Genomic DNA, 10,348 nt, shown 5'->3' on the forward strand with positions numbered 1-10,348 from the left:
ATCTTGATAAAAATGCACTTTTAAGTACTAATCATTTTGGCCAATACCAAATTAAATAAAGGGAAGAAGAGTTTTGGGATGTCATATGTTAATGATGCATGAATTAAGTGTGGTAAAAGTTTGCCAATGAGGGAAAGCATGATAACTTGGTAGTGGGGAACTTCATAAGTTAAATGCATGTGTTACATGAAGGGAAAACAAGCATAGTAACCTTATGTATAATGATTAGTACTTAAAAGTGCATTTTTATCATGGTTTTATATCATCATTTTGCACTTGAAGTATCAATAACTCCTTAACTAAAATATGTTTTATAATAATGTATCTAATAATACAAGATACCTATAATTTGTGGTAAATATCTATTTTTAATGCAGGCCTATCACATAAATGAAAGGATTGATTGATGACTTGAAGAACTTAAATTGCAAGGATAAAGAGATGACCAAACTTAGAAAAGAGATGTCGGTGCAATCCAAACCGGAACACTGTTCGGTAAATGGGTCATATCTGGAGCTATATATCTCAGATTTAGGTCAAATTTATATGGATGGAAAGGTAAGACATAGGCCTACAACTTTCATATGGAGCCCAAGATCTAAAAAGGCCATTATCAAGTCCAAATTGTAGCAACAACAAAGAAGCCCGAATCTGTCTTCCAGCCCGAGCACTGTTCGGTATTTTGGCCATATCTGGAGTTCTAGAAGTCCAAATGAGCTGAAGTTTTTACACAAGAAAGCTGAGACAATTGCCTACAACTTTCATGTTTGCAACTGGCTCCAGTTTTGACGTTATCAATGACGTTTTGGGCAGACAAGAGAAGATAAGGATTGTCACCAAGTCAAAAGTTGGTCACCCACTTATCAATTAGTCATCAAATCAATAGTTCCCATTTTTGGCCTATAAAAGGAGGCATTTGCCATGCATTTAGGCATCTTGATTTCCAGATCAAGATCATGCTCTTCCTTTCTCTCTTTGTATTTTTTATGCTTTGTTTTCATTAATATTAAGTTTATGCCTTTCATTTCCTTTCCTTTACTTAGTTAACTTTTATGTTCTTATTTTGTTTATCTATTTTGCTTTCTTTCATTATGTCTAGCTAAGTTAATTATGTCAAGGTGAAAAGGTTACACTAATGGTGTAAGAATAAGTATAATGTAAACTTAATATGGACTTTAATGTTTGATACTAACATGTTTTATATTTGTTATCTTGTTCACTCTTTAATACTTTGCTTGTTAAATGACTAATCTTGATTTATGTTGTATAACACTTGGTACAACAAATGCTTGGCACTTTCATAGCCCATAATGTATGGTATAACCGACACCTGAGCTATGAAAGGAACTTGATTTATTGTTAACATAAGTTATAATCATGAATGCTTGACGAGATTTACAAGTATTAGCATTAATTGAATAAGATGACTAATGTAATCATGTTAACAATATATAATCTGATTGGAACCTCCTTTGTGTGTGGTTTCCAATTCAATAATAAGAGTTTATACTATACTTGTTTGATATACCATTAGTGGAACCTCTAACCTTGACATTTGTTATTATCATTGTTTAATCGTTACATTAATATTCCATCTCAAAGTTCTCATCTTCTTCTTCTTCTTCTCCTTCTTTTTCTTTATTATTATTATTATTATTATTATTATTATTATTATTATTAGTACTACTACTACTACTACTACTACTACTACTACTACTACTACTACTACTACTACTACTACTACTACTACTACTACTACTACTACTACTACTACTACTACTACTACTACTACTACTACTACTACTACTACTACTACTACTACTACTACTATAACGAATTTGGGCATATTCATCATCCTAGTTCCAAAAAGGATTCGGGCCTAAAAATGATGAAATTTATGGAAGGTTTATTCATACGAGTTATGGCCAGGAACGTTAGCTTTCCAACAAGTCCAACCTCACTTAACTTGAAGCTCTAAAACTCCAAATATAGGGAAATATATGAGGAAAGATCGAGCTACCACCTATGCTAATAGATTTAGCAAATTGGCAAAACAAGAAAATTTAGTCATGTTAGGGGCAAAATCCAGTTTCCTTTCCTTTGAAAAATATGTAGCGTCATGTCTTAAAGTTAAAAAGAAAATAAACCATATTTGAAATTGTGATGTTGTTATGATTTGATAATAAATCGTAATCTTAAGAGATATAATGGAAATGAAAATGTAAGAAAAACAATTGTAAAAGGGGAATAAATGTTGTCATTATTATTATTGTTATTTTGCAAAATGTGACATGAGTAAGGAATAATGTAGTATGCTTACAGATTTAGGAAGAACCACAAGAGGGGCACTACAACAACAAAGGCAAATGAGTTGAGCTTTTACACCAAGTAGGTATTCTATACCTATGCCTTCCTTAAATAATGGTAATTTTAGTAATTTATTCAATTTATGGATCTTGTACCTGCGGATGAAACCAAATTGAAAAAAGATAAAATAAAATGAATGAGAAATGAAATCAGATTTGATTTATGGTTCCAAATAAGAATAATGAATTGTAGTAATGAATTTCCCATATGACTGCTTCTTGGATTTGATTAGCCGGTCTCAAATATGAAAAGCTAATAATGTTAGTAAGGTTTGCTAACATTGACATGACAACTACAAAGAATGAGAAATATTGAACTTGATTAATTATTTAAGTTAAGAATAGTTAATAATAGACTGATGATGTCAAGATTGGCAAACTTATAAAACTTGATTATCTATTTCTGATTTGAAAGGTCAAGAATCCTTGACATCGACATTCCCAGGAATATCCCAAGATATTATGGAAAATTGATTAACTATTTAAGGTTGCAAATAGTTAATGTTATTAATCAGCTGCATTGATGTAGACATTACTATAAACTTGATTAGTTGTTTCCGACAAGGGTAACTAATGACACCAATAAGATTAATTAGTGTTGGCATTACCCTCCCCAAGTTTTGGAAAGAAGTGGTGCAATAGGTATTCTCGGTGGAGAATAGTTTGATATTATTAATGAAATGAAAATGTTTGGTGATTCTCGTAAGGATAAATTTTGAAGTATTAGAAGGAGATTAATGGGAGAATTATAAATGATCTATAATATTACTCCTGTTGTGAATATGATAATATTTAGAAATAATTATATTAATAGCAATAATATCATAGAGAAGAGAAATCAAACAATATATATATTAGATCATCTAGTTTTCTTTTGTGTTATTTAAAGAAACACGTTAAATGAACATTGATGTATTTTGTCTTTCAAGGAACTATATAACTTGAATTGTAATAGCCTCCTTTAAATTAAATGTCTGAATGTAAATTTTATTATTATGTACTTGTATCTTAATGTATGTATTATGTACCTGTTTTTGTTTATCTAAGAATCAATTTATATTCAACTTTAAAAGATGGATATTTGAAATATTGTTCATGTTCTCTTGAGTAAATTAATGTTGGACATTTAGAATGATTGGGATATGGTTAAACAATGAATGATAGATGTATACAAGATAATTGTTGATAACTTGAGACCTCCAGGCATAAAAGAGACTTTGCCGAAATCTTGGTAAATTTTGTATGAATTCAGCAAAAAAAAAAAAAAATTACCATGTTTTCTTTTTTTATATAATTGATGTGTTTGTCTTGGAAATGAGGATGTTACATTTATTGTTAGATCTACAAATTACTCATTCTTTTGTGTCAATAATTTGGTGTGATAATTTTGGTGCTACTTATTTGTCTATCAAACCCATCTTCCATGCTTATACTAAATCTGTTGAGGTTGATTATTATTTTATACATGACATAGTTGTTACATAAGCCATTTAAATTCACTTCATTTCTTTCAAGGATCAGCAGATGTTCTTACAAAACCTCTCTCTATTGTTTTTTTTACTACTCTTAAATTCAATCTTAAATTCAAGCTTCAGGTTGAATCCTCACCCTTTGCTTGAGGAGGCGTATTATAATATATTATGTAATAAAGGCTTGTATATATATTTAGAAAATGTTTATTATTCTTATATTGTAATCTTTAAATTAACTATTGTACATTTCTCTACATATATAAATAAAAAAATTAATTAACTAATAGAATAAGCCTCCTATTATTCTCCACCTCTAAAATTATTGCAACTTTCATTTAGTTTTGCTATAAAAAGATAAGGTTTCTTAGTTTGTCCTGTAGCAATTTTGTAATTGTTGAAAGTGAGCAAACCTTTCTATTATATTTGTGATACTAGATTCAAGCACTTAGCAAAAAGTTTGGTTATCAGGTTATTTTTTTTATGTTGACTCGACTAAGTTAGGTAAGGTTCCTCGAATTCCTGAAAATCTAGTTGAGTTTATTGGGTTATTATTTTATTTAATTTAACTAAAATTCAAGCAAATAGGCTAATCATGCTAGATTTAACAACTATATTTTACACTAAAAACTTGGCTACGGTTAAACTTGAAATTCTAAGTGTTCCATGTAAATCTTCCATTCCATACTTGGATTTAACATCTATGATTTATGCAAAAGGGAAAACAAGCTGCGAAGTTTGTGATCATGTACTCATTGAAGGATGCATGTAGTCTAACATTTGCATGTCAATGGCTGTTTGGGTTGGAATTTCAATGAGTGTCTGATAAAGAGCGAGCCATGTCATTGCTTTAATTTTATCTGTAAGGCAAGGTTTATGGGTTTGATATGTATTCTTTCAATTCCAACATGATATCCATATCAATAAGGATAAGGATAAATAAATCTTATCTTTTATTTTTTTCAACCAGGAGAAGATATTCTTGAGGAAAAGTAATCTATACTTCAATAATTGAGAAAATTATCTTTGATGTTAAATTTATGGAAGTACTAATACTTAATATATTTTCTAAAAATATATAAAGGCAATGTGTTCATTTCATTGGATTTCAAAATATAATTTTTTAAAAATTACACCAGATAATTGTAATTCAGATCAAACATTAGGATGCTAAATGTAATTTTTTATTTATAATTTAATTATTTTTTACATTATTTTTATTTTAAAAAACGTTACAGTTTATATCCAAAATCAATAAGTTTTAAAGTTGCATAGTATTTTACATTTTTGCTAAAACAAAGTTAACAAAATAGTTTAAACTATTTATAAAAATATCACTAATAAAGGGAAAATTATCTTTAGGATCCTATAATTTAGTCAAAATTTTATTTATATGTTGAGTTTTAAAAAATTACAGTTTGTATCTTAAATTAAAAGAAAATTCTAAATTTAATAAAAATATCAAAATACCCTTACCTATATTATATTAGAAATTAACCCAAACGATCTCTCATTAATCAACTAAGAATCTTCTCACCAAACAATCTCTCCCCACCCAAACCCAAATTGAATAAAAAAAACCAAGGATTGTAAACAATTTCTTTCGCATGATTTTATGGTTTGGTATGGTTATATCTTTTTGCTACTGGAGTCCCGCATGCATTTCATCCAGGTCAAGTTCCGATTTTTTTGAATCAAGGAAGGTTGGGATTTTGTTGAATCAAAGTTCTCTGATCTTTGGATTCTTGTTGGAGACTTAGATTTAATTTACTGAGTTAAAAAGCATAAAAGAGAATAAATAAATAAAATCATATCCTTTGTGAGGTTAGATTTATTTTTGGCCAAATCAAGTTTTAAGTTTTGGTTATTAGGATAAACAAATAGACATTATAAATTGACTTGAATACTTACTTAAAATAACAAGCAAACGAATACAATACCCATTCCTCTTAAAATCGTTAATTATATATATTTATATAAAACCCTAAATGAGATCAAGCATTTACTGTACTGTGAGACAATTTATCATAAATTAGCATAATGAATTTTCTTCTTCTTTTTTCCCTTCTCCATGTAAACCAAAAGCCTAGCCAGTAGGGGTACAATTTTCTTTTCTAATAGATCCACGAGGCATTACAAAATTGACAAGGAACAAATTGATTGATACTTTTTTTTCATTGTTAAATTACTTTGTTTTTTTATTATTATTTGCATAGTAAAACTATGATTATACCTTTTAGAGCAAATAAACATTAAACTAGCACATTAGTGCTTTTTTGTATTTTTAATTTTATGAAGAGTGAAGTCACAAGATTACCCTTAAAATAAAATAAAAAACATTATATGCTTGGATTTAAGAGTATTTTTTGGTTTTTACTTATGTTATATATTAGAGAGTGGTGTTCTTGCACTAGAAAGACTTTTGGTCAATCCCTTAGATAATGATGTTATTACACAAAGGAGACCCTTGGTCAATCCATTAAAAAGTGGTGTTATTGTATTAGGGACACCTTGCACTAGAGAACTATATACTCATCCCTTAAATACATTAAAAAGACCTCATAACCATGATTTATAGAATAGTGTTATCGTATTAGGAAGGCTTTAGATTCATCCGTTCTAATGAAAATTGTATGGTCACACTAGGGAGGCTCCTAATCCATCTTTTTCAAAGATTATACAATTATATTATAGAGGCTTCATGTTAATTCCTTCCAAAGAGAATTATACAATCGCATTAGAGAGAACTAGATTCATTCCTTTCAAGGGGAATTATGCAATCACACTAGTAGGTAAAACTCACTTTTTGTGTCTCATCAAATCCCTCTAAGTCTCAACGACACCTTTTGGCATGTATAAGCCGCCATACAAGTTATTTATAGGCATAGTGATTAATACTTAAAAGTGTATTTTTATTAAAGTTTTATATCATAATTTGCATTTGAAATATCAATAACTTCTTAAATAAAACATGTTTTATAATAACAAGTTTGATACCATAAGATACCTTTAATTTATGATAAATGTTCATCTTAAATGCAGGTCTCTCACATAAATGAAAGGATTTATTGATGAGTTGAAGTACTAAAATTGAAAGGACAAATAGAGGGTCAAACTTAGAAAAGAGATCTTGGTTCAACCAAAACTAGAACACTGTTTGGTCATTGGGTCATATCTGGAGCTATAGATCTTGGACTCGGGATTGGCTCTATATGAATAGAAAGCTAAGACATATGTCTAAAACATTCATGAGGAAGGCAAGACTCAATTTTGTTGTTTAAGAGTCCAAATCTAAACAACAATAAAGAATAAATCTATCTTGCAACTCAAATACTATTTAATATTTAGCTCATATTTTGAGTTCTAGAAGTCCAAATGATCTCAACCTTTTTTTACTAGAAATTTGAGATAATTTCCTAGAACTTTTATGATTTAAGTTTGTTCGAATTCTGATATTAGCAATGATATTTTTGGCAGACAAGAAGATAAGGATTGTCACCAAGTCAAGAGTTGGTCACCCACTCAACAATTAGTCATCAAATCAATAGTTTTAAATTTTGACCTATAAAAGGAGGTATTTTCCATGTATTTAGGCATTTTGGCTTTCAGATAAAAATCATGTTCTTTATTTCTTTCTTTGTATTTTTATAATGTTTGAATTTTATTTCATGTTATATTTTCCTTAATCTCTTGTTTATGCTTTTCATTTCCTTTATTATACTTATGTTCTTATGTTATTTATTTATATTTCTCTTCTTCACTATGTTTAGTTTAGTTTATTATGTCAATGTGAAAAGGTTACATTAATGGTGTAAGAATAAGTATAGTATAAACCCAACATGGACCTTAATATTTGATACTAATATATTTGTATTTGTTATCTTATTCATTTTTAATACTTTGCTTGTTAACTGGCTAATCTAGATTTATGTTGTATAACACTTAATACAACAAATACTTGGCAATGCAACGATACTTTTTAAAGAAGTTTTTTCCGTCTCATACAACGAACTCTTTCAAAAGACAAATTATCACTTTCACTCAAAAACCAAGATAAATATTTTACCACTGTTGGGATTAGTATCGAGACTTACTTAATACTTGCCCTCATCATGGTTTTAAAATATAAAAATTAGTTCTATATTTTTATAAAGGGTTAATATCTAGAGATAGTCAAATGGTTGAATTGATATGCAATGAAACTTTTGAAGATAAAGACCTTAATAAAGCAATGGAGTACATAGACCTGCTACCTAAAAATGCTTAAAATTAGAACACTACAGGCACTTATGAGTCATCAAGTAAAACTCAACCTTATATATCTAATAGAGTATGTACTACCTTAAGGAAGATCATGACCTTCAAGTCAAGTTTGCATATTTGATTAGAAAAGTCAAGACACTAAAATTAAAAAAAAAAGTGTTCAATTAAAATCTGTTCAAGACATTGTGTGTTAAATCTGTGAAACTAATGAATTCTCAATTAATGATTGTCCAACTTTGTCTTCTTTTAGAGAATGCCTCTATGAATAAGTTTATGCTTTAAACAGCTTCTAAAGGCACAATCATAACTCATACTCACAAACATAAAATTCTAGTTGGAGAAATCACTCAAATGTCAGTTAGAAGAGTGATGACAATAATGTATAAAATTCAGAGCCATCATTTCAAGTATACCATAATTTTCAAAATTGTCATAGATATGTACCTCCTTATGCTCCTCTTCCTATAAGAAATCTTGAGGAAATATTACATACATTCATTGAAAAACAAGAGACAATCAACACTCAAAATGCTCAAACCATGGCAGATCTAAAATATGTTTTTGTAAAGTTTATATCTACTCTCAGTTTTCAAGAGAAAGGTAAGTTTCTATATCAACCATAGCAAAATTTCAAGAGGCAATACAATGCAAATATAAACAGTTCTGAAAGTCAACGCATGGATCAAATCATTTTTATAGAAAATACCATAAAAAATTATAATATAAATAATAATATGTTTTCAATATTAATAATAATATTTTCTTTGAAATTTATGAATTATTTTATTAATAATATTAATGATAATAAAAATAATAATATTTTTAAAACAAATAATAATATTTAAAATCATATGATCTACGAACATTGGGTCTTGATGAAGGATTAAATAATAATTAGGTCATGACGTTAAACCCATTAATCACGGGTCCTAACATCGAACTCATTCTTCTTGGGTCCAACGGCATTACACAAGTGCTAGGTGTTCCCAAACAGGGAGCAAGGATGGGTCACACCCAACACAGACCAAGCGTCATACATGTGTTGGGTTGTGCTTAGTCTCTAGTAGGCAACCCAAGCGTTAAGTGTGCGCAATATTGAGGCAGGACCCAAGCATCATGTGTGCTCTTTAAGCAGGAGTCCAAACACTATGTATGCATTATAACCAGGATCCCAAGCTCTTTGTGGGTGGAGGGGGTGTGCCTAGCTCTCAAGCAGCAACTCAAACGCCACATGTTCCTACATTGGTTTTTTTAATAATAATAACGGTTTTTTTAAAATTTATTAATGATGATAATGATAATGATGATAATAATAATAATAATAATTAGTTTTACTTTTTAAATCAAATCTATGGTTATTTTTTAATATTAAGAATATTTTTTTCTAATTTAATAATTTTTTTTAATAATATTTATAACATCAAATATAATATTTTTAATATTAATACTTTTGATTATAGTAAAAATAATAATAGTTATAACACAAATAATACTATTTTTAATTCCAAAAATATTGAGAAATCAAATAATAATATTTTTTTATATTAAAAATTTGAATTCTTATAAAAATAATAATAACACAACACCGATAATAATTTTTTTATATGAATATGTTGAATTATAAGAATAATAATAATATTTTGATATGAATACTTTGAATAATAAAAAAAATATGTTTTATATGAATATTTTGTATTATAAGAAAATAATAATAATATTTACAATGTAAATTATAATATATTTTTTATTTTTATAGATTGAATTGTTGAATTTTTTAAAAATGCTATGTCGTGGGCTTACTTTTTATTTTATAAAAAAGTATGATAAAATTTATAGTATAAATAATAACATGTTTTTAATATTAATACTCATATTTTCTTTGAAATTTAATAATTATTTTAATAATAATAATATTTTTAAAACAAATAATAATATTTAATAACTCAAAATTCAGGAATATAGGGTCTTAATAAAAAAAATCCAATAATAATTGGATTCTAACAGTAGATTTATTGATCTGGATCCTAACTTCAAATCTATTCTCTTTGGGTCTAGCGGCATTACCCAAGCTTTTTAAATAGAACAAGGTCTGGGTCACGTGTCACAGGAGTGTATTCATTACTAAGACAGGAGCCTCAACACCATGTATATGCTTAATCTGCCCAACACACAGGCAAATAGCCTAAGTGCTCAAGTTTAAACAAACCCAGTACCAGGTGGCTGCAGCATGAGGTGCCGCTAGGGGGGGGG

The sequence above is a fragment of the Populus euphratica genome, unplaced genomic scaffold (assembly GCF_000495115.2).
Source record: "Populus euphratica unplaced genomic scaffold, PopEup_1.0 scaffold102.1, whole genome shotgun sequence".
Taxonomy (NCBI): Eukaryota; Viridiplantae; Streptophyta; class Magnoliopsida; order Malpighiales; family Salicaceae; genus Populus; species Populus euphratica.